Here is a 25,134-nt window from a genome sequence, read left to right as displayed (position 1 = left end):
ATCAAATAAACAGTAAGGTGGACAGTCTCCGTGACAACCTGGAGAATCTGCTCGTAGAACATCTTAATCAAATAAACAGCCAGGTGGACAGTCACCGTGACAACCTGGAGAAGCTGCTCGTAGAACATCTTAATCAAATAAACAGCCAGGTGGACAGTCTCCGTGACAACCTGGAGATGCTGCTCGTAGAACATCTTAATCAAATAAACAGTAAGGTGGACAGTCTCCGTGACAACCTGGAGAAGCTGCTCGTAGAACATCTAAATTAAATAAACAGCAAGGTGGAAAGTCTCCGTGACAACCTGGAGAAGCTGCTCGTAGAACATCTTAATCAAATAAACAGCCAGGTGGACAGTCTCCGTGACAACCTGGAGAAGCTGCTCGTAGAACATCTTAATCAAATAAACAGCCAGGTGGACAGTCTCCGTGACAACCTGGAGAAGCTGCTTGTAGAACATCTAAATCAAATAAACAGCAAGGTGGACAGTCTCCGTGACAACCTGGAGAAGCTGCTCGTAGAACATCTTAATCAAATAAACAGCCAGGTGGACAGTCTCCGTGACAACCTGGAGAAGCTGCTCGTAGAACATCTTAATCAAATAAACAGCCAGGTGGACAGTCTCCGTGACAACCTGGAGAAGCAGCTCGTAGAACATCTAAATCAAATAAACAGTTAGGTGGACAATCTCCGTGACAACCTGGAGAAGCTGCTCGTAGAACATCTTAATCAAATAAACAGTAAGGTGGACAGTCTCCGTGACAACCTGGAGAAGCTGCTCGTAGAACATCTAAATCAAATAAACAGTAAGGTGGACAGTCTCCGTGACAACCTGGAGAAGCTGCTCGTAGAACATCTTAATCAAATAAACAGCCAGGTGGACAGTCACCGTGACAACCTGGAGAAGCTGCTCGTAGAACATCTTAATCAAATAAACAGCCAGGTGGACAGTCTCCGTGACAACCTGGAGAAGCTGCTCGTAGAACATCTAAATCAAATAAACAGCAAGGTGGACAGTCTCCGTGACAACCTGGAGAAGCTGCTCGTAGAACATCTTAATCAAATAAACAGCCAGGTGGACAGTCTCCGTGACAACCTGGAGAAGCTGCTCGTAGAACATCTTAATCAAATAAACAGCCAGGTGGACAGTCTCCGTGACAACCTGGAGAAGCTGCTCGTAGAACATCTAAATCAAATAAACAGTTAGGTGGACAATCTCCGTGACAACCTGGAGAAGCTGCTCGTAGAACATCTTAATCAAATAAACAGTAAGGTGGACAGTCTCCGTGACAACCTGGAGAAGCTGCTCGTAGAACATCTTAATCAAATAAACAGCCAGGTGGACAGTCTCCGTGACAACCTGGAGAAGCTGCTCGTAGAACATCTAAATCAAATAAACAGTTAGGTGGACAATCTCCGTGACAACCTGGAGAAGCTGCTCGTAGAACATCTTAATCAAATAAACAGTAAGGTGGACAGTCTCCGTGACAACCTGGAGAAGCTGCTCGTAGAACATCTAAATCAAATAAACAGTAAGGTGGACAGTCTCCGTGACAACCTGGAGAAGCTGCTCGTAGAACATCTTAATCAAATAAACAGCCAGGTGGACAGTCACCGTGACAACCTGGAGAAGCTGCTCGTAGAACATCTTAATCAAATAAACAGCCAGGTGGACAGTCTCCGTGACAACCTGGAGAAGCTGCTTGTAGAACATCTAAATCAAATAAACAGCAAGGTGGACAGTCTCCGTGACAACCTGGAGAAGCTGCTCGTAGAACATCTTAATCAAATAAACAGCCAGGTGGACAGTCTCCGTGACAACCTGGAGAAGCTGCTCGTAGAACATCTTAATCAAATAAACAGCCAGGTGGACAGTCTCCGTGACAACCTGGAGAAGCTGCTCGTAGAACATCTAAATCAAATAAACAGTTAGGTGGACAATCTCCGTGACAACCTGGAGAAGCTGCTCGTAGAACATCTTAATCAAATAAACAGTAAGGTGGACAGTCTCCGTGACAACCTGGAGATGCTGCTCGTAGAACATCTAAATCAAATAAACAGTAAGGTGGACAGTCTCCGTGACAACCTGGAGAAGCTGCTCGTAGAACATCTTAATCAAATAAACAGCCAGGTGGACAGTCACTGTGACAACCTGGAGAAGCTGCTCGTAGAACATCTTAATCAAATAAACAGCCAGGTGGACAGTCTCCGTGACAACCTGGAGATGCTGCTCGTAGAACATCTTAATCAAATAAACAGTAAGGTGGACAGTCTCCGTGACAACCTGGAGAAGCTGCTCGTAGAACATCTAAATCAAATAAACATCAAGGTGGACAGTCTCCGTGACAACCTGGAGAAGCTGCTCGTAGAACATCTTAATCAAATAAACAGCCAGGTGGACAGTCTCCGTGACAACCTGGAGAAGCTGCTCGTAGAACATCTTAATCAAATAAACAGCCAGGTGGACAGTCTCCGTGACAACCTGGAGAAGCTGCTTGTAGAACATCTAAATCAAATAAACAGCAAGGTGGACAGTCTCCGTGACAACCTGGAGAAGCTGCTCGTAGAACATCTTAATCAAATAAACAGCCAGGTGGACAGTCTCCGTGACAACCTGGAGAAGCTGCTCGTAGAACATCTTAATCAAATAAACAGCCAGGTGGACAGTCTCCGTGACAACCTGGAGAAGCTGCTCGTAGAACATCTAAATCAAATAAACAGTTAGGTGGACAATCTCCGTGACAACCTGGAGAAGCTGCTCGTAGAACATCTTAATCAAATAAACAGTAAGGTGGACAGTCTCCGTGACAACCTGGAGAAGCTGCTCGTAGAACATCTAAATCAAATAAACAGTAAGGTGGACAGTCTCCGTGACAACCTGGAGAAGCTGCTCGTAGAACATCTTAATCAAATAAACAGCCAGGTGGACAGTCACCGTGACAACCTGGAGAAGCTGCTCGTAGAACATCTTAATCAAATAAACAGCCAGGTGGACAGTCTCCGTGACAACCTGGAGATGCTGCTCGTAGAACATCTTAATCAAATAAACAGTAAGGTGGACAGTCTCCGTGACAACCTGGAGAAGCTGCTCGTAGAACATCTAAATCAAATAAACATCAAGGTGGACAGTCTCCGTGACAACCTGGAGAAGCTGCTCGTAGAACATCTTAATCAAATAAACAGCCAGGTGGACAGTCTCCGTGACAACCTGGAGAAGCTGCTCGTAGAACATCTTAATCAAATAAACAGCCAGGTGGACAGTCTCCGTGACAACCTGGAGAAGCTGCTAGTAGAACATCTAAATCAAATAAACAGCAAGGTGGACAGTCTCCGTGACAACCTGGAGAAGCTGCTCATAGAACATCTTAATCAAATCAACAGTAAGGTGGACAGTCTCCGTGACAACCTGGAGAAGCTGCTCGTAGAACATCTTAATCAAATAAACAGTAAGGTGGATAGTCTCCGTGACAACCTGGAGAAGCTGCTCGTAGAACATCTTAATCAAATAAACAGCCAGGTGGACAGTCTCCGTGACAACCTGGAGAAGCTGCTCGTAGAACATCTTAATCAAATAAACAGTAAGGTGGACAGTCTCTGTGACAACCTGGAGAAGCTGCTCGTAGAACATCTTAATCAAATAAACAGCCAGGTGGACAGTCTCCGTGACAACCTGGAGAAGCTGCTCGTAGAACATCTAAATCAAATAAACAGTTAGGTGGACAATCTCCGTGACAACCTGGAGAAGCTGCTCGTAGAACATCTTAATCAAATAAACAGCCAGGTGGACAGTCTCAGTGACAACCTGGAGAAGCTGCTCATAGAACATCTAAATCTCATGAAAACCGATTTAGAGCAGAAAGCCAAAGAAATCCGTGATGGTGTTGACCTGGATATAGCGCTCCTGAGTTAAAGAATGGACAGTATCAAGGAAAAAAACGCAACAACCCAAAATGAACCCAACTAACGGGTTTGACCCAAACTTATCTATATTAACAGGACGAGCTTACGAGTACAACAAAGATATGTCAGAAAAGGCGAGGGAGCTGCTCACCGAGGGTCTGCACTGTGAGCAGTTGCCAGAACTGGTGGCCACCAAAAAGATGAGAGCGAGAGCCCAGGGACCAGGAGTCGTGAAGGTCACATTCCGGGGGGGGGGGGGGGGGGGGGGGGGGGGGGTCAAAGATAAAGTGGATGTCCTCTGGCTGAAGCAACATCTGAAGAGCAGACAAAAATGTTCATCAGATCAGCCAAGTCTCATACAGATCCAATCCTCAAACTCAACTTCAGAACACTCCTACGAGAGATCCCGGCTAGGAGAGATTTCAACATTTTGGGGAATGGGAGGATGATTTAGCGGCCTCCTGATCCCGAGAGCGACCACAGAATGCCCCTGAAGATTCAGGTGACGTCAGACTTGTTGATAGAAACGAATGATTTGAACTATATAGAGTGAACAGAGTCCCAGGACAAGTCAATGGATGGAATAATTGGTGTAATATTTGAACACCGTCTGTCGCAATATTCTTTAGTTTATTTTCTCTTGTTATTTACCACCTGAGGGTTCTACAAGGGGATTGAACTCTTTATTTCAGCAACTTGTTGTTGCAGGTGAATTCTCTGGACACTGACAATACACATGTGGTGACCTGAACAGTCGTATCTCTGATCTGAGACATTGTGTATTGACATTGATGGTATTGCACCTAGAGTTGCTATAGACAGGTGGAACTAGGCATGGGGAAACAGTAATTGAAATCTTAAAGGATTCCAGGTGCTGTATTCTAAATGGTAGACTATCACCACAAAATGATCATTCCACATCAGTATCAACAAAGGGCAAAGCAGTCGTAGACTATATTGTAACACCCCGTGACTGTCTGAATAGAACTGAGCTTGTGGAAAGGAAAGGTCCCGAGTGTATTAGACTGATTGGAGACTGTAGCGGACTGGCTGATCGTTCATTGTTGTTTCTCAAATTCACGGTGGGAAACTATGGTGGGGAGGATGGAGAAATAGGCTTATCTAAGTCAAGTGCAAATCAATCAGACCAAAGAAGGCCCAGAAACCTACCCGACCAATGTCTTTCATCTGACATGTGCTGTACTGTTCTTATGGACCTTATTGATGACCTGGAAACTTGCGAGAAAACACCATATAATATTGATCAGTGGTATGGCCGGTTCTGTTATCTGCTACATGAGGAAATTTAATAGTGTTTACCTGTTAAATCACTATCCTCCAAGGCTAAGAGACCTCAACACACTGGTAAACCGTATTGGAATAAAGAGTTAAGTCATTTATGGTCTGTAATGAGAGTTGCAGAAAATAAGTTCCTAACACTTAAAGACCAATCTTCTCATTGATTGGTCTTTACATTTTAGGAACTAAGACCAGTCAATGAGAAGTGGAACATCTGTAAAGACCTTGGATATTGTTTATATTCACAGTTCTATCATGCATGTGTGTGTCCTATACTGAATTATGCAGCTGGAATCTGGTGTTTTAAAGAATCCAAAACAGCAAACTCTATTTAGAAAAGAGCCATACCAGGTTTTCTGGGAGTGCATACGTTTGCCCCAAGCATTGCTATTCAAGGAGACATGGGTTGGTGCCCTGGGAAGTAAGGCAGAGGGTTAAATGATTAGGTTATGGAACCGTCTTATCAATATATCAGAGGACAGAATAACAAACAAGGTTTTCAACTGGGATAAAACACACAACAACCCTTGGACAAAGGAACTCAATGCCATATTTAAGGAAGCTGATCTACAACACATATTTAGAAACAAGTTAGGATGCAATGTCAAGATGATCAAACACAAGTTAACCATAAGCTACAAAGACAAAATGATCAACTGACAGATGGCTAAAACCAGAACTCAGAACTTACAACCAGATCAAAAACAGCTACGATCCAGAACCTTATGTCACCTCTCACCTAACCAGAAACCATAGATCCTGGTGTGCCCAGTTGAGAACTGGATACTGCATCTGGCAAATGAAGTAGGTAGGTTCAATGCCATAGATAAAGAAGAGGTCTATGTACAGTCTGTTATTTAGGGGAGGTCGAAAATATACTTTACATGATGATTTGAGAGCTAAATGATAAAATGATGTAAAGAAAACAGGAACAGAGAAACCACTGATGGGAGCGGCCATTTGTAATGTCTGTATAATGTATTGTTTTGTATTGTATTGTTGTTTTAAATATATTTAGATTTTTTAAAAGTAATTAGGAAATAAGTATTCGTGGTTGAAATGTTTATGTCCAAAGCTTGTAATATTTGTATGCTTTGATTTCTCAGTTGTTTTTCACTGTCGTATGAACATACTGTATGTCAATACAGTAAAAACAAACATCTAAAAAATAAACGCCAATTGAGAAAACAAAACACAAAAATATCTGGTTAGGTTTTTACCCCTTTTTTACCCCTCTGTACGCCTATGTAGATATCCCTTTTCCAGCTACAATAGTCATTTACAACATTAACAACACAACAATGTTGATGTTATTTGAATGAACAAAGAAAATGCTTTTCTTTAAAAAAAAGACATTTCTAAGTGGCCCCAAACTTTTGAACGGTAGTGTATATATATATATATTTCCTATTCATTTTGCTACTCATTTCATGTATGTTTTCATGGAAAACAAGGACATTTCTAGGTGTTACCCCAAACTTTTGAACGGATGGCCTCCCGGGTGGCACAGTGGTTAAGGGCGCTGTACTGCAGCGCCAGCTGTGCCACCAGAGTCCCTGGGTTCGTGCCCAGGCTCTGTCGTAACCGGACGCGACCGGGAGGTCTGTGGGGCGACGCACAATTGGCCTAGCGTCGTCCGGGTTAGGGATGGTTTGGCCGGTAGGGATATCCTTGTCTCATCCTGCACCAGCGACTCCTGTGGCGTGGCGGGCCGGGCGCAGTGCGCGCTAATCAAGGTTGCACGGTGCACGGTTTTTCCTCCGACACATTGGTGCAGCTGGCTTCCGGGTTGGATGTGCGCTGTGTTAAGAAGCAGTGCGGCTTGGTTGGGTTGTGTATCGGAGGACGCATGACTTTCAACCTTTGTCTCTCCCGAGCCCGTACGGGAGTTGTAGCAATGAGACAAGATAGTAGCTACTAAAACAATTGGATACCACGAAATTGGGGAGAAAAAGGGGTAAAAAAAACAACAAAAAACTTTTGAACGGTATATATACAATACCAATCAAACGTTTGGACACACCTACCTACTCATTCAAGGGTTTTTCTTTATTTATATGATTTTCTACATTGTATAATAATAGTGAAAAAACTATGAAATAACATATATGAAATCATGTAGTAACCAAAAAAGTGTTAAACAAAATCAATTTTATGTTTCAGATTCTTCAAAGTAGCCACCCTTGGCCTTGATGACAGCTTTGCACACGCTTGGCATTCTCTCAACCAGTTTCATGAGGTTATCACCTGGAATGTATTTAAATTAACAGGTGTGCCTTGTTAAAAGGTAATTTGTGGAATTTCTTTCCTTCTTAATGCGTTTGAGTCAATCAGTTGTGTTGTAACAAGGTGGGGGTGGTATACAGAAGATAGCCCTATTTGGTGAAATACAAAGTCCATATTATGGCAAGAACAGTTCAAATAAGCAAAGAGAAACGACTGTCCATCATTACATTAAAAATGAAGGTCAGTCAAATAGGGAAAATTTCAAGAACTTTACAAGTTTCTTCAAGTGCAGTCGCAAACATCATCCTGCACCATGATGAAACTGTCTCTCATGAGGACCGCCACAGGAAAGGAAGACCCAGAATTACCTCTGCTGCAGAGGATAAGTTCATTAGAGTTAACTGCACCTCAGATTGCAGCCCAAATAAATGCTTCACAGAGTTCAAGTAACAGAAACATCTCAACATCAACTGTTCAGAGGAGACTTGCGTGAATGGTCGAATTGCTGCAAGGAAACCACTACTAAAGGACACCAATAAGAAGAAGAGACTTGCTTGGGCCAAGAAACACGAGCAATGGACATTAGACCTGTGGAAATCTGTCCTTTGGTCTGATGAGTCTAAATTTTAGATTTTTGGTTCCAACCGCTGTGTGTTTGTGAGATGCAGAATTGGTGAACGGATGATCTCCGCATTTGTGGTTCCCACCGTGAATCATGGCAGTGTTGTGATGGTGCTTTGCTCGTGACACTGTCTGTGATTTATTTAGAATTCAAGGCACACTTAACCAGCATGGCTATCACAGCATTCTGCAGCGATACGCCATCCCATCTGGTTTGCGCTTAGTGGGACTATCATTTGTTTTTCAACAGGAAAATGACCTAACACACCTCCAGGCTGTGTAAGGAGGGAGAGTGATGGAGGGCTGCATCAGATGACCTGGCCCCCACAATCACCCGAGCTCAACCCAATTGAGATGGTTTAGGATGAATTGGACCGCAGAGTGGAGGAAAAGCAGCCAACAAGTGCTCAGCATATGAGGGAACTCCTTCAAGACTGTTGGAAAATAATTCCTCATGAAGCTGGTTGAGAGAAGGTCAAGCGTGTGCAAAGCTGTCATCAAGGCAAAGGATGGCTATTTTGAAGAATCTCAAATTTGTTCAACACTTTTATGGTTACTACATGATTCCATGTGTTACTTCATAGTTTTGATGTCTTCACTATTATTCTACAATGTAGAAAATAGGAAAAATAAGGAAAAACCCTTGAATGAGTCCAAACTTTTGACTGGTAAGGTGTTTGTGTGTGTGTGTGTGTGTGTGTGCGTGTGCATACAGTTTATAGACATGCTGGTCTTTATTTAGCTACCGCAAATACAGTGTCTTATAAGCCCATGTGGGCGAGGTATCCTGAAGATGCATGACACTATACTTATAAAATAAATCAAAGCAATCCATCAAAACTTACAAATTGGTCCTTCAGGCCTATTTTTGTGAGGTACTATACCTATACCCCAGCAATCACAGAGAAGCATGGAGTTCTGCACAGTTTGTGATCAATTGACAGGCTTCTGGAACGTAGTGCCTCTTAGTGTGGACATTAATGGGCCTAATTACTCCCTACATGCCTCCAAAGTCCTTCACCAGCAAAGCACTCACAGTCACTCTGCAGTCAGTGACCAGTTTGAATGAGTCCCTCCCAGCAGCAGTGAGGCTATGCTAGTGTTTTGCTAGGCTATGCTAGGAAATGCTATGCTAGGATATGCTAGCAAGACTATGTTAGGATATACTAGGCTAGGCTAAGATAACTGCCATCTGGTGGTTGGTGGTGGTAGTGCAGTGGCCACTGCTTAGGCTGCCATTGCCCCCTCTCTCTTAGGGTGAGCGGCCCCCTCTCTCTTAGGGTGAGCAGCCCACTCTGTAAGCTCTGGGCAGAGATAAGCACCTGGAGAGCTTTTCCATTTCCTAAAGTACCCAATCAAGTGGAGGGGGACAACTCAGCACTAAAGAGGTCCAAACACTCCCCCTCTATCCCTCTCCCTCTCTATCTCTCTCTAGCTCTCTCTCTATATACTCTCTCTCTCTCTCTCTCTCTCTCTCTCTCTCTCTCTCTCTCTCTCTCTCTCTCAATATCCCCCTCTTCTCTCTTTCTATCTCTCTGAAGCACTTCAATTAGCCCCGGGCTTCACCCACTGCCTTTGAGGGGACACCTGGCCTGGCGAAATGTTGTAGTGATACTCCCACATCAACTTTTCCCAAATGTTTTTTTTTTTGGCAGAAAAAAAATCCATTCTTGACAAGTGGGACTCATTGGATCCTACTCACGTCAGGCCGTTATTCTAACCTGGCATATCTAGATCTGAATTATGAAGTGGTGCTGAAAGGGGCGTCCTACTGGGATGTGTGGTTAATTAAAAAGGTAAAGAGCGGTGTAGAAACAGACCATAAACCTTCTATGTTCTGACACAGTGTAAAATATGTGTGGTGTTAAATGTTATCGTCTCCATTGGATTTCAATGTAATTCTTCCCATATGGGATAAAAAGCTGGTTATAGCCTATGTAGCATGCAAAGTACCTTATGGCAAACTAACGTTACATTTATGTGTGCACTGGCTTTGTATGTAAATGTTATGATATCGGGTTGGAACTTAGTTGCCTGTGATAGAAAAAATCTATCTCGCTATCTCCCCTTTCTCTCCCTAGCTTTTACACTCCTCCTCTCAGCTTTTGGAGGCAGTAGGATGCGGTGATGAGTGTTTTTCTTCCTGATGTGTGTTAAAGCTGTGAGTCAGCAGTGGTTATGAAAGGGTTTGTCACCGCTGACCTCCAGCAAGACTTTCATGTCCATAAATAACCGCAGAAGGGGTCAGCCCGCCTAGCTTCCGCTGCAGACAGCAACACCACCGCCTGTGAATACCAACAAGCTTTGGGCCCAGTCACAGACTGCTGCAGCATCACTGAGCTGTGTGACTGACTGTGAGAGAGAGACTGGAAGAGTGTATGTGTGTGTGTGTGTGTGTGCGTGCTTGCGTGTGTGTGTGTGTGTGCCTGCCTGTGTGCTTGTGCCCTGTGTGTGTGTGTGTGTGTGTGCGTGCTTGTGTGTGTGTGTGTGCGTGCTTGTGTGTGTGTGTGTGCGTGTGTGTGTGTGCCTGCCTGTGTGCTTGTGCCCTGTGTGTGAGTGTGTGTGTGTGCGTGCTTGTGTGTGTGTGTGTGTGTGCGTATGCCTGCCTGTGTGCTTGTGCCCTGTGTGTGAGTGTGTTATTCACCTCTGCCCTGGTAGCCAGCGGGCCATGTTATTAATAAGTGTTTAAATATGTCATTCATAGTGTGTAAATGGGCCATCGGTCTGGTCTGTAAGTAGCAGTGTCATCCCAGTAACAGAGGAGTGCTGTAGGAGCTGTAATTCCCCCCACCGATCGATCCTCGACACAACGCTCCTGATAAACAACCGGCTCGCTCGGAAGGATTTGCTGCACAGGCAGGATCGGTTCAGGGGGAAGGAGGTGTTTGTGTGTGTAGGTGTGTAGGTGTGTGTGGGGAGGGGGGCGGGGTTCTCGGGAGAGGAGGTAGGTATGGAAGTGTGTGTGTGTGAGGGGACATGCTCTTTCAGCATCCATCCTCCCCTATTCACACCATTACCTGGCAGAGTGAAGACATACACACCGATCACCTGCGTTGTTTAATCATTGAGCTCTATACAAGGTCCCCATAGGGTCTCCACTGTACTCCACCCGCGGAAGTCATTTTATAGGCTCTATGGGGTTTTGCACAGACTCAGGGCCAGTCAGTCAGACAGAACTGTAAGGGATATCACACTGAGCCTAGCCCTCAGATCCACCTATAATGGATGAGGGCTCCATTGTGGAGACTGAACGCTCTCCTGCGTGGTGATGCTGCCACCGCATCACTGTTGGCACCCGCTCAGCCTGAAGTTTCAAGGGCATGGGATTCAACATGGCTTCATTAATATGTATTGGAAATTATTTTCTACTTTGTTAAGGAGTCTGGCGGTCTCGCTGCTCTGAAGGTTAGAGCAGATAGGCTGTGGGGGTGTGCTGAGGCCAGGGAGTGGTTTGTCTTCAAGGAGATCTGGAGATCTGGAGCGATAGGATGCTCCAGGGTTGCATGCAGGAAAATAATGCTCATTTTCATCGTGTCTTGTTTCTGAAAAAAAGCTTTTGTGCAGGTAAACAGGCTAGTGGTGTTACTACGTTCACATGTGATTCAGTCCAATTCTTAAAGAAGATCAGTTGGGTCAAAGGTAGAGTTATTCCTTGACTCATGCCATTAAGGAATCTTCTCAGTCAATGCCACCTTCAGGGAGATACTGTAAACCAAAGCCCAAAACTCCAAAGCATTCTGAATCGCTGGCTCTCCAAGTTTCACTACAGCAAAAGTGAGGCTTCTTTTCAACACGAGTGATCACTCCCTGCAGGGCTAGCCCAGATTATTGTAAAGGGTCTTAGAAATACATTTCATTGATTGATTGATTGTTGTTTCACCATTAATGCGTTTATGATATGATCTGTGCAACCCTGTGATATTATAATTCTGTGCTAAGAGAGTGACGGGGGAAGGGTGGGGGCAGTGTTAGTTAATGGTGTGTAGTATTGGCAGGTAATAGTAAGAGAGCTGGCTGTTTGGAGACCAGTGAGACTGCAGCTGATGTGATTTAGCCAGCAGATCCCTCTCTAATATTATTAATTACCCACACAGACCAGGGACCAGGAACACGGCTGCTCTGCATACATTATCCTGAGCCACTACAGTTTCATGCATTATCCTGAGCCACTACAGTTTAATATATTATCACGAGCCGCTACAGTTCCACACATTATCCCAAGCCACTACAGCTCCATACATTATCATGAGCCACTACAGTTCCATACATGATCCCAATCCAGAACAGTTTCATACATTATCCCGAACCACTACAATTTCATACATTATCATGAGCCACTACAGTTCCATACATTATCATGAGCCACTACAGTTCCATACATGATCCCAATCCAGAACAGTTTCATACATTATCATGAGCAACTTCAGTTCATACATTATCCTGAGCCACTACAATTTAATACATTATCTGGAGCCACTAATGTTTTATACATTATCACGAGCCACTATAGTTTAATATATTATCACGAGCCACTACAGTTCCGAACATTATCCCAAGCAACTACAGAATCCATACATTATCCCGATCCACAACAGTTTTGTAAATTATCCTGAGCCACTTCAGTTTAATACATTATCTGGAGCCACTACAGTTTCATACATTATCACGAGCCACTACAGTTTCATACATTACCACGAGCCACTACAGTTTCAGACATTATACCAAGCCACTACAGCTTCATACATTATCCCGAGCCACTACAGTTCCATACATTATCCTGAGCCACAACATTTTGTACATTATCCTGAGCCACTACAGTTGCCTACATTATCATGAGCCATTACAGTTTCATACATGATCCCGCACCACTACAGTTTCATACATTAGCCCGAGCCACTACAGTTTCATACATTATCCTGAGCTACTACAGTTTCAGGGAGTGGAAGAATTGAAGAATATGAGCACAAGACAGACAGAAAAAATAAGTCCCAGATCATTTGTTAATGTAATAGAGCACGTGTCATCCTCATTCCTGCGGGTTTTTTCTCCATCCTTGTACTTGATTGATGAAGGTCACTAATCAGTCAGGAACTAAGTAAGGACTGGTTGTATAGGTCTTAATTGAAATGAAAAACCCGCAGACACTCGGCCCTTTGTGGAATGAGGTTGACACCCCTGTAATAGACAGTATTATGTTAAAGTTGTTGGAGTCCTGTTGTATTTGTTGTCAACAGACTTTGCCTCACGATGACTGAGGCAAAGTCTGTCGGACCTTGTAGTCATAGCGGATAATATTCTAATCTTTGGTGACTTTAATATTCACATGGAAAAGTCCACAGACCCACTCCAAAAGGCTTTCGGAGCCATCATCGACTCAGTGGGTTTTGTCCAACATGTCTCTGGACCCACTCACTGTCACAGTCATACGCTGGACCTAGTTTTGTCCCATGGAATAAATGTTGTGGATCTTAATGTTTTTCCTCATAATCCTGGACTATCGGACCACCATTTTATTACGTTTGCAATTGCAACAAATAATCTGCTCAGACCCCAACCAAGGATCATCAAAAGTCGTGCTATAAATTCACAGACAACACAAAGATTCCTTGATGTCCTTCCAGACTCCTTCTGCCTACCCAAGGACGCCAGAGGACAAAAATCAGTTAACCACCTAACTGAGGAACTCAACTTAACCTTGCGCAATACCCTAGATGCAGTTGCACCCCTAAAAACTAAAAACATTTCTCATAAGAAACTAGCTCCCTGGTACACAGAAAATACCCGAGCTCTGAAGCAAGCTTCCAGAAAATTGGAACGGAAATGGCGCCACACCAAACTGGAAGTCTTCCGACTAGCTTGGAAAGACAGTACTGTGCAGTACCGAAGAGCCCTTACTGCTGCTCGATCATCCTATTTTTCTAACTTAATTGAGGAAAATAAGAACAATCCGAAATTCCTTTTTGATACTGTCGCAAAGCTAACTAAAAAGCAGCATTCCCCAAGAGAGGATGACTTTCACTTTAGCAGTGATAAATTCATGAACTTCTTTGAGGAAAAGATTATGATTATTAGAAAGCAAATTACGGACTCTTCCTTAAATCTGCGTATTCCTTCAAAGCTCAGTTGTCCTGAGTCTGCACAACTCTGCCAGGACCTAGGATCAAGAGAGACCCTCAAGTGTTTTAGTACTATATCTCTTGACACAATGATGAAAATAATCATGGCCTCTAAACCTTCAAGCTGCATACTGGACCCTATTCCAACTAAACTACTGAAAGAGCTGCTTCCTGTGCTTGGCCCTACTATGTTGAACATAATAAACGGCTCTCTATCCACCGGATGTGTACCAAACTCATTAAAAGTGGCAGTAATAAAGCCTCTCTTGAAAAAGCCAAACCTTGACCCAGAAAATATAAAAAACTATCGGCCTATATCGAATCTTCCATTCCTCTCAAAAATTTTAGAAAAGGCTGTTGCGCAACAACTCACTGCCTTCCTGAAGACAAACAATGTATACGAAATGCTTCAGTCTGGTTTTAGACCCCATCATAGCACTGAGACGGCACTTGTGAAGGTGGTAAATTACATTTTAATGGCATCGGACCGAGGCTCTGCATCTGTCCTCGTGCTCCTAGACCTTAGTGCTGCTTTTGATACCATCGATCACCACATTCTTTTGGAGAGATTGGAAACCCAAATTGGTCTACACGGACAAGTTCTGGCCTGGTTTAGATCTTATCTGTCGGAAAGATATCAGTTTGTCTCTGTGAATGGTCTGTCCTCTGACAAATCAACTGTAAATTTCGGTGTTCCTCAAGGTTCCGTTTTAGGACCACTTTTGTTTTCACTATATATTTTACCTCTTGGGGATGTTATTCGAAAACATAATGTTAACTTTCACTGCTATGCAGATGACACACAGCTGTACATTTCAATTAAACATGGTGAAGCCCCAAAATTGCCCTTGCTAGAAGAATGCGTTTCAGACATAAGGAAGTGGATGGCTGCAAACTTTCTACTTTTAAACTCGGACAAAACAGAGATGCTTGTTCTAGGTCCCAAGAAACAAAGAGATCTTCTGTTGAATCTGACAATTAATCTTAATGGTTGTACAGTCGTCTCAAATAAAACTGTGAAGGACCTCGGCGTTACTCTGGACCCTGATCTCTCTTTTGAAGAACATATCAAGACCATTTCAAGGACAGCTTTTTTCCATCTACGAAACATTGCAAAAATCAGGAACTTTCTGTCCAAAAATGATGCAGAAAAATTAATCCATGCTTTTGTCACTTCCAGGTTAGACTACTGCAATGCTCTACTTTCCGGCTACCCGGATAAAGCACTAAATAAACTTCAGTTAGTGCTAAATACGGCTGCTAGAATCCTGACTAGAACCAAAAAATTTGATCATATTACTCCAGTGCTAGCCTCTCTACACTGGCTTCCTGTCAAAGCAAGGGCTGATTTCAAGGTTTTACTGCTAACCTACAAAGCATTACATGGGCTTGCTCCTATCTATCTCTCTGATTTGGTCCTGCCGTACATACCTACACGTACGCTACGGTCACAAGACGCAGGCCTCCTAATTGTCCCTAGAATTTTTAAGCAAACAGCTGGAGGCAGGGCTTTCTCCTATAGAGCTCCATTTTTATGGAACGGTCTGCCTACCCATGTCAGAGACGCAAACTCGGTCTCAACCTTTAAGTCTCTACTGAAGACTCATCTCTTCAGTGGGTCATATGATTGAGTGTAGTCTGGCCCAGGAGTGGGAGGGTGAACGGAAAGGCTCTGGAGCAACGAACCACCCTTGCTGTCTCTGCCTGGCCGGTTCCCCTCTTTCCACTGGGATTCTCTGCCTCTAACCCTATTACAGGGGCTGAGTCACTGGCTTTACTGGGGCTCTCTCATGCCGTCCCTGGAGGAGGTGCGTCACCTGAGTGGGTTGAGTCACTGATGTGGTCATCCTGTCTGGGTTGGCGCCCCCCCCCCCCCCCTTAAGTTGTGCCGTGGCGGAGGTCTTTGTGGGCTATACTCAGCCTTGTCTCAGGATGGTAAGTTGGTGGTTGAAGATATCCCTCTAGTGGTGTGGGGGCTGTGCTTTGGCAAAGTGGGTGGGGTTATATCCTTCCTGTTTGGCCCTGTCCGGGGGTGTCCTCGGAGTGGGCCACAGTGTCTCCTGACCCCTCCTGTCTCAGCCTCCAGTATTTATGCTGCAGTAGTTTATGTGTCGGGGGGCTAGGGTCAGTTTGTTATATCTGGAGTACTTCTCCTGTCCTATTCGGTGTCCTGTGTGAATCTAAGTGTGCGTTCTCTAATTCTCTCCTTCTCTCTTTCTCTCTCTCGGAGGACCTGAGCCCTAGGACCATGCCCCAGGACTACCTGACATGATGACTCCTTGCTGTCCCCAGTCCACCTGGCTGTGCTGCTGCTCCAGTTTCAACTGTTCTGCCTTATTATTATTCGACCATGCTGATCATTTATGAACATTTGAACATCTTGGCCATGTTCTGTTATAATCTCCACCCGGCACAGCCAGAAGAGGACTGGCCATCCCACATATGCTCTCTCTAATTCTCTCTTTCTTTCTCTCTCTCGGAGGACCTGAGCCCTAGGACCATGCCCCAGGAATACCTGACATGATGACTCCTTGCTGTCCCCAGTCCACCTGACTGTGCTGCTGCTCCAGTTTCAACTATTCTGCCTTATTATTATTCGACCATGCTGGTCATTTATGAACATTTGAACATCTTGACCATGTTTTGTTATAATCTCCACCCGGCACAGCCAGAAGAGGACTGGCCACCCCACATAGCCTGGTTCCTCTCTAGGTTTCTTCCTAGGTTTTGGCCTTTCTAGGGAGTTTTTCCTAGCCACCGTGCTTCTTCACCTGCATTGCTTGCTGTTTGGGGTTTTAGGCTGGGTTTCTGTACAGCACTTTGAGATATCAGCTGATGTACGAAGGGCTATATAAAATAAATTTGATTTGATTTGATTTTGATTTGACTGATGGGAATGTGTAATTGTGAATATCTTGGTGTGGTTGGCTCTTGTTGTGTCCGTTGCTCTTTCAAAACCCACTAGTTTGATTTGTTAAAACTATTCAAATAAAATCTATTTCATCTCTTTCAACGAGTCTGATCGTTCTAACTCTGTAAGAAGATGAATCATGCTGTCAAGATGTTTAAATGTTTCATGTCATTTTTCATCTTTACTGATGTTGCACCCGTAAGGTGCCTTCGGGGTTAGATTGTGTACTGATGAAACATCAAGGGTAATTATATTGCTGAGGGTGGAGTAAATGTGGCATAGGTTTTGGACAGCAAATTTCCCTCGGAGCGAACGAAAACACAACAGGCCATGTTGTGGAGATGCTGTTGGCCCCAAATGAATCCAGAGAAACACCACTTCATTTTTCAAGCCTGGATATATGACGCTTCTTTTAATAGAAAATATCATAATGAAGGATTTTCACTGCAAACGAAAGGCACACACACACACACACACACACACACACACACACACACACACACACACACACACACACACTCTCCCTCTCCTCCCTGCTGCATCCCCTTTATAAATAAGAGGCACAAACATTTAAATGGATGTGTCATCAGGAAGATGGATAGGTCTCAGTTAATGTGTTTTTTCTCACACGGCTAAGAATTAACTCCTCTGCAACTACCCTCTCCTGGGATCGGGGTTGTTAGGAACTCTAAACGGAAAGTGCTGAACGTGTTTATCTTTACTCCGTTTCCACCAAAACCAGATTGCTCCACTCTCTGTGACTTATTGTAGACTCAAAGCTCAAAGCCAATTTCACAAACCTGCCGTCGCCCGCCCCTAATCATTGATATGTGTGTACTGGGAACAGAGAGGTGTGTGTTTGCGTGTGGGTGTGTATGCCTGCAGTGTGCGTCTTGATTGGTACACACAGAACAGAAATGGAAATCAAGTGATTTTGGTATAAGTCCGATCCCCCAGCCCCTTAGGCTGGTTTGAGGCGCTGCAGATCAGTGAGTGTCTCTGTTTCACGATGGCAGAGGGAGATGGGAGTGTTCCTGTTTCACAGTGGCAGAGGGAGATGGGAGTGTCCCTGTTTCACAGTGGCAGAGGGAGATGGGAGTGTTCCTGTTTCACAGTGGCAGAGGGAAATGGGAGTGTTCCTGTTTCACAGTGGCAGAGGGAGAGGGGAGTGTCCCAGTTCTGTGGTGGCAGAGGGAGATGGGAGTGTCCCTGTTCTGCGGTGGCAGAGGGAGATGGGAGTGTCCCTGTTTCACAGTGGCAGAGGGAGATGGGAGTGTCCCTGTTCTGCGGTGACAGAGGGAGATGGGAGTGTCCCTGTTTCACAGTGGCAGAGGGAGATGGGAGTGTTCCTGTTTCACAGTGGTAGAGGGAGATGGGAGTGTTCCTGTTTCACAGTGGCAGAGGGAGATGGGAGTGTTCCCTTTTCACAGTGGCAGAGGGAGATGGGAGTGTTCCTGTTTCACAGTGGCAGAGGGAGAGGGGAGTCTCCCTGTTTCATGGTGGCTTCTCTTCGACCACCTCCAGACTCATTTTATTCCTGGTTGTAAAAGAAAGCGGCCCCTCCCGCTGCTGCCCCTCCTTTAAAGACAAGGCTGTCAGGTCTTCCTCCTGAGAACAGAGTACTGCTCCTCCTTTAAAGACAAGGCTGTCAGGTCTTCCTCCTGAGAACAGAGTACTGCTCCTCCTTTAAAGACAAGGCTGTCAGGTCTTCCTCCTGAGAACAGAGTACTGCTCCTCCTTTAAAGACAAGGCTGTCAGGTCTTCCTCCTGAGAACAGAGTACTGCTCCTCCTCTAAAGACAAGGCTGTCAGGTCTTCCTCCTGAGAACAGAGTACTGCTCCTCCTTTAAAGGCAAGGCTGTCAGGTCTTCCTCCTGAGAACAGAGTACTGCTCCTCCTCTAAAGACAAGGCTGTCAGGTCTTCCTCCTGAGAACAGAGTACTGCTCCTCCTTTAAAGGCAAGGCTGTCAGGTCTTCCTCCTGAGAACAGAGTACTACTCCTCCTTTAAAGGCAAGGCTGTCAGGTCTTCCTCCTGAGAACAGAGTACTGCTCCTCCTTTAAAGACAAGGCTGTCAGGTCTTCCTCCTGAGAACAGAGTACTGCTCCTCCTTTAAAGGCAAGGCTGTCAGGTCTTCCTCCTGAGAACAGAGTACTGCTCCTCCTTTAAAGACAAGGCTGTCAGGCCTTCCTCCTGAGAACAGAGTACTGCTCCTCATTTAAAGACAAGGCTGTCAGGCCTTCCTCCTGAGAACAGAGTACTGCTCCTCCTTTAAAGACAAACCTGTCAGGCCTTCCTCCTGAAAACAGAGTATGGTTCCTCTAAAGACGAGGCTGTCAGGCCTTCCTCCTGAGAACAGAGTACTGCTCCTCCTTTAAAGACAAGGCTTGTCAGGCCTTCCTCCTGAAAACAGAGTACTGCTCCTCCTTTAAAGACAAGGCTGTCAGGTCTTCCTCCTGAGAACAGAGTACTGCTCCTCCGTTAAAGACAAGGCTGTCAGGTCTTCCTCCTGAGAACAGAGTACTGCTCCTCCTTTAAAGGCAAGGCTGTCAGGTCTTCCTCCTGAGAACAGAGTACTGCTCCTCCTTTAAAGGCAAGGCTGTCAGGTCTTCCTCCTGAGAACAGAGTACTGCTCCTCCTTTAAAGGCAAGGCTGTCAGGTCTTCCTCCTGAGAACAGAGTACTGCTCCTCCTTTAAAGACAAGGCTGTCAGGTCTTCCTCCTGAGAACAGAGTACTGCTCCTCCTCTAAAGACAAGGCTGTCAGGTCTTCCTCCTGAGAACAGAGTACTGCTCCTCCTTTAAAGGCAAGGCTGTCAGGTCTTCCTCCTGAGAACAGAGTACTGCTCCTCCTCTAAAGACAAGGCTGTCAGGTCTTCCTCCTGAGAACAGAGTACTGCTCCTCCTTTAAAGGCAAGGCTGTCAGGTCTTCCTCCTGAGAACAGAGTACTGCTCCTCCTTTAAAGGCAAGGCTGTCAGGTCTTCCTCCTGAGAACAGAGTACTGCTCCTCCTTTAAAGGCAAGGCTGTCAGGTCTTCCTCCTGAGAACAGAGTACTGCTCCTCCTTTAAAGGCAAGGCTGTCAGGTCTTCCTCCTGAGAACAGAGTACTGCTCCTCCTTTAAAGACAAGGCTGTCAGGTCTTCCTCCTGAGAACAGAGTACTGCTCCTCCTTTAAAGGCAAGGCTGTCAGGTCTTCCTCCTGAGAACAGAGTACTGCTCCTCCTTTAAAGGCAAGGCTGTCAGGTCTTCCTCCTGAGAACAGAGTACTGCTCCTCCTTTAAAGGCAAGGCTGTCAGGTCTTCCTCCTGAGAACAGAGTACTGCTCCTCCTTTAAAGGCAAGGCTGTCAGGTCTTCCTCCTGAGAACAGAGTACTGATCCTCCTTTAAAGACAAGGCTGTCAGGCCTTCCTCCTGAGAACTGAGTACTGCTCCTCCTTTAAAGACAAGCCTGTCAGGCCTTCCTCCTGAAAACAGAGTACTGCTCCTCCTTTAAAGACAAGGCTGTCAGGTCTTCCTCCTGAGAACAGAGTACTGCTCCTCCGTTAAAGACAAGGCTGTCAGGTCTTCCTCCTGAGAACAGAGTACTGCTCCTCCGTTAAAGACAAGGCTGTCAGGTCTTCCTCCTGAGAACAGAGTACTGCTCCTCTAAAGACAAGGCTGTCAGGTCTTCCTCCTGAGAACAGAGTACTGCTCCTCCTTTAAAGACAAGGCTGTCAGGTCTTCCTCCTGAGAACAGAGTACTGCTCCTCCTTTAAAGGCAAGGCTGTCAGGTCTTCCTCCTGAGAACAGAGTACTGCTCCTCCTTTAAAGGCAAGGCTGTCAGGTCTTCCTCCTGAGAACAGAGTACTGCTCCTCCTTTAAAGGCAAGGCTGTCAGGTCTTCCTCCTGAGAACAGAGTACTGCTCCTCCTTTAAAGGCAAGGCTGTCAGGTCTTCCTCCTGAGAACAGAGTACTGCTCCTCCTTTAAAGACAAGGCTGTCAGGTCTTCCTCCTGAGAACAGAGTACTGCTCCTCCTTTAAAGGCAAGGCTGTCAGGTCTTCCTCCTGAGAACAGAGTACTGCTCCTCCTTTAAAGACAAGGCTGTCAGGCCTTCCTCCTGAGAACAGAGTACTGCTCCTCCTTTAAAGGCAAGGCTGTCAGGCCTTCCTCCTGAGAACAGAGTACTGCTCCTCCTTTAAAGACAAGCCTGTCAGGCCTTCCTCCTGAAAACAGAGTACTGCTCCTCCTTTAAAGACAAGGCTGTCAGGCCTTCCTCCTGAGAACAGAGTACTGCTCCTCCTTTAAAGACAAGCCTGTCAGGCCTTCCTCCTGAAAACAGAGTATGGTTCCTCTAAAGACGAGGCTGTCAGGCCTTCCTCCTGAGAACAGTGTACTGCTCCTCCTTTAAAGACAAGGCTTGTCAGGCCTTCCTCCTGAAAACAGAGTACTGCTCCTCCTTTAAAGACAAGGCTGTCAGGTCTTCCTCCTGAGAACAGAGTACTGCTCCTCCGTTAAAGACAAGGCTGTCAGGTCTTCCTCCTGAGAACAGAGTACTGCTCCTCCTTTAAAGGCAAGGCTGTCAGGTCTTCCTCCTGAGAACAGAGTACTGCTCCTCCTTTAAAGGCAATGCTGTCAGGTCTTCCTCCTGAGAACAGAGTACTGCTCCTCCTTTAAAGGCAAGGCTGTCAGGTCTTCCTCCTGAGAACAGAGTACTGCTCCTCCTTTAAAGACAAGGCTGTCAGGTCTTCCTCCTGAGAACAGAGTACTGCTCCTCCTCTAAAGACAAGGCTGTCAGGTCTTCCTCCTGAGAACAGAGTACTGCTCCTCCTTTAAAGGCAAGGCTGTCAGGTCTTCCTCCTGAGAACAGAGTACTGCTCCTCCTCTAAAGACAAGGCTGTCAGGTCTTCCTCCTGAGAACAGAGTACTGCTCCTCCTTTAAAGGCAAGGCTGTCAGGTCTTCCTCCTGAGAACAGAGTACTGCTCCTCCTTTAAAGGCAAGGCTGTCAGGTCTTCCTCCTGAGAACAGAGTACTGCTCCTCCTTTAAAGGCAAGGCTGTCAGGTCTTCCTCCTGAGAACAGAGTACTGCTCCTCCTTTAAAGGCAAGGCTGTCAGGTCTTCCTCCTGAGAACAGAGTACTGCTCCTCCTTTAAAGACAAGGCTGTCAGGTCTTCCTCCTGAGAACAGAGTACTGCTCCTCCTTTAAAGGCAAGGCTGTCAGGTCTTCCTCCTGAGAACAGAGTACTGCTCCTCCTTTAAAGGCAAGGCTGTCAGGTCTTCCTCCTGAGAACAGAGTACTGCTCCTCCTTTAAAGGCAAGGCTGTCAGGTCTTCCTCCTGAGAACAGAGTACTGCTCCTCCTTTAAAGGCAAGGCTGTCAGGTCTTCCTCCTGAGAACAGAGTACTGCTCCTCCTTTAAAGGCAAGGCTGTCAGGTCTTCCTCCTGAGAACAGAGTACTGCTCCTCCTTTAAAGACAAGGCTGTCAGGCCTTCCTCCTGAGAACAGAGTACTGCTCCTCCTTTAAAGACAAGCCTGTCAGGCCTTCCTCCTGAAAACAGAGTACTGCTCCTCCTTTAAAGACAAGGCTGTCAGGTCTTCCTCCTGAGAACAGAGTACTGCTCCTCCGTTAAAGACAAGGCTGTCAGGTCTTCCTCCTGAGAACAGAGTACTGCTCCTCCGTTAAAGACAAGGCTGTCAGGTCTTCCTCCTGAGAACAGAGTACTGCTCCTCTAAAGACAAGGCTGTCAGGTCTTCCTCCTGAGAACAGAGTACTGCTCCTCCTTTAAAGACAAGGCTGTCAGGTCTTCCTCCTGAGAACAGAGTACTGCTCCTCCTTTAAAGGCAAGGCTGTCAGGTCTTCCTCCTGAGAACAGAGTACTGCTCCTCCTTTAAAGGCAAGGCTGTCAGGTCTTCCTCCTGAGAACAGAGTACTGCTCCTCCTTTAAAGGCAAGGCTGTCAGGTCTTCCTCCTGAGAACAGAGTACTGCTCCTCCTTTAAAGGCAAGGCTGTCAGGTCTTCCTCCTGAGAACAGAGTACTGCTCCTCCTTTAAAGACAAGGCTGTCAGGTCTTCCTCCTGAGAACAGAGTACTGCTCCTCCTTTAAAGGCAAGGCTGTCAGGTCTTCCTCCTGAGAACAGAGTACTGCTCCTCCTTTAAAGACAAGGCTGTCAGGCCTTCCTCCTGAGAACAGAGTACTGCTCCTCCTTTAAAGGCAAGCCTGTCAGGCCTTCCTCCTGAAAACAGAGTACTGCTCCTCCTTTAAAGACAAGGCTGTCAGGTCTTCCTCCTGAGAACAGAGTACTGCTCCTCCGTTAAAGACAAGGCTGTCAGGTCTTCCTCCTGAGAACAGAGTACTGCTCCTCCGTTAAAGACAAGGCTGTCAGGTCTTCCTCCTGAGAACAGAGTACTGCTCCTCTAAAGACAAGGCTGTCAGGTCTTCCTCCTGAGAACAGAGTACTGCTCCTCCTTTAAAGACAAGGCTGTCAGGTCTTCCTCCTGAAAACAGAGTACTGCTCCTCATTTATAGGCAGGCCTTTCAGGCCTATAGAATTAGGAATTCGAATACTAGAATGGCCATGAACCTTCTTATGATGAATAAAGGTCAGCCATGTTGGTCAGGGAGTTGGTCAACCATGGTTTTCCAGTGCTGTGATAAGATATTATAAAATAATGAATTTGAGGAATTATCTGTCTGTATGTTTGTTAGCTAGTTAGCCAGCCAGTTTTAGAGGAATGATTTCATTAAGTTTTCAAATTAACTGCCAATATACCAACATTCCATTCAAACAATGCAGTCAATCAAATCAAATCAAACTATATTTGTCCCATGCGTGGAATACAAGTGTAGACTTTACCGTGTAATGCTTACAAGAGCCCTTAACCAAAAGTGCAGTTCAAGAAGAGTTAAGAAAATATTTACCAAGTAGACTAAAATAAAAAGTAACACAATAAGAATAACAATAATAATCTCATGTACAGGGGGCACCGGTACCGAGTCAGTGTAGGGGGGTACAGGTTAGTTGAGGTAATTTGTACATGTAGGTGGGGGTGAAGTAACAATGCATAGATAATGTCAATGTAAATTGTCCAGTGGCTGTTCAGCAGTCTTATGGCTTGGGGGTAGAAGCTGTTGAGGAGCCTCTCAGTCCTAGACTTGGTGCTCCGGTACCGCTTGCTGTGTGGTAGCAGAGAAAACAGTCTATAACTTGGGTGACTGGAGTCTCTGACAATTTAATGGACTTTCCTCTGACACCGCCTAGTATATAGGTCCTGGATGGCAGGAAGCTTGACCCCAGTGATGTACTGGGCTGTTCGGACAACCCTCTGTAGCGCTTTACAATCAGATGCCAAGCAGTTGCCATACCAGGTGGTGATGCAATCGGTCAGGATGCTCTCGATGGTGCAGCTGTAGAAACTTTTGAGGATCTGGGGACCCATGCCAAATCTTTTAGGTCTCCTGAGGGGGAAAAGGTTTTGTTGTGCCCTCTTCATGATTGTCTTGGTATGTTTGGACCATGATCGTTGGTGATGTGGACACCAAAGAAGTTGAAACCCTCGACCCGCTCCACTTCAGCCCCGTTGATGTTAATGGTGGCCTGTTCAGCCCGCCTTTTCCTGTAGTCCACGATCAGCTCCTTAGTCAATCCACAGCCATACAGTACACTGGCTGACATCAGTTGATGATAGGATTTAGACAAGTTGTAAATGCAACAAGTACTCATATTGTATCATATACAGTGCCTTCAGAAAGTATTCACACCCTTTGACTTTTTCCACATTTTGTTGTGTTACAGCCTGAATTGAAAATGTACTTCATTGAGATGTGTTGTCAATGGCCTACACAAAATACACCATGATGTCAAAGTGGAATATTGTTTTTCCAAATTTTTCCAAATTAATTAAAAATGAAAAGCTGAAATGACTTGTGTCAATGAGTATTGAACCCCTTTGATATGCCAAGACTAAATAAGTTCAGGAGTAAAAATGTATTAAGTCACATGTTCCAAAACATGCATGATGTTTGCAACAAGGTACTAAAGTAATATTGCAAAAAATGTGGTAAAGCAATTAACCTTTTGTCCTGATTA

The sequence above is a fragment of the Oncorhynchus mykiss genome, chromosome 15 (assembly GCF_013265735.2).
Source record: "Oncorhynchus mykiss isolate Arlee chromosome 15, USDA_OmykA_1.1, whole genome shotgun sequence".
Classification (NCBI taxonomy): domain Eukaryota; kingdom Metazoa; phylum Chordata; class Actinopteri; order Salmoniformes; family Salmonidae; genus Oncorhynchus; species Oncorhynchus mykiss.
Note: the sequence above shows the minus strand (reverse complement) of the source record.